This window comes from Mandrillus leucophaeus, unplaced genomic scaffold (assembly GCF_000951045.1).
Source record: "Mandrillus leucophaeus isolate KB7577 unplaced genomic scaffold, Mleu.le_1.0 Scaffold2, whole genome shotgun sequence".
Classification (NCBI taxonomy): Eukaryota; Metazoa; Chordata; class Mammalia; order Primates; family Cercopithecidae; genus Mandrillus; species Mandrillus leucophaeus.
In genome coordinates, this window is record NW_012102031.1 from 12,243,456 (window position 1) to 12,244,396 (window position 941).

Genomic DNA, 941 nt, shown 5'->3' on the forward strand with positions numbered 1-941 from the left:
AAAAAAAAAAAAAAAAAAAAGCAATCAAAAGAAAATTTCTTCAAGGTCCACCATGTTTAACCACCCACCTGCCCACGGGCTCTGTCTTCTCTCTCTCCTGCTACTCTGGATAAACCGTCCATTCTCCCACCAAAGTCAGTCCCCTGCCAACCCTGTCCCGCTCTGGCTACATCGCATCTTCCTAAGTTTACCGCCTTGGCAGCTGCCCTCTTATAAATCACGTTTTCACTCTCTATAGATTTCTGAAATCAGCATACCGATGTGCTATTATTTTCCCCATCCTAAAAAAATGTCTTCAGGATATAACAACTAAAAGCAATAGGTGACCTTTGATTAGACTATGGAAATGAAAATAGCAACAATATACAATTTTAATATGAACTGCATGTTACATATTATCATATCAATATTAAATTTCTTGGAATATAATAACGATATTATGGTTATGTGGGAGACTGCCCTTTTTAGGAGATATAAGCTTTAAGATAAACTTTGTGTCTATAATTTTAGAGCAGGTTGAGGCTGCAGTGAGCAGTGATCACACCACTGCACTCTAGTCTGGGTGACAGAGTGAGACCCTGTCTCAAAAAAATCAAACCAAACCAAACCAAAAAACCACAATGGGTTAAACTGGGTGAAACACATCCAGTATCCACCTTTTCTATGATTTGGTGTTTGTCAAAAATAAAAAGTTGTGGGGGGAAGATTGCCATCACAAAAATTTCTGAAAGGAATAAACCAGTGATTCTCAAGGAAAGCAACACCCTTCTCTAGACTCTAGACCACACTGTGCCATCCAGCTAACACTTTGGTTCTTTCTGTTTCAAGCTCCTCAAAAGAGCTATTTTCTTTTTTTTTTTTTTTTTTTAAATTTATTTATTATTATTATACTTTAAGTTGTAGGGTACATGTGCATAACGTGCAGGTTTGTTACATATGTA

At 37.0% G+C, this 941-nt stretch overlaps 1 protein-coding gene across 6 annotated transcripts in view; it reads right to left on the reverse strand.

The window, feature by feature from the left end:
• Positions 1 to 941, reverse strand: part of SFI1 (Sfi1 homolog, spindle assembly associated (yeast)) — a 130,444-nt gene that overhangs the window by 55,522 nt on the left and 73,981 nt on the right. The window lies entirely within an intron of this gene.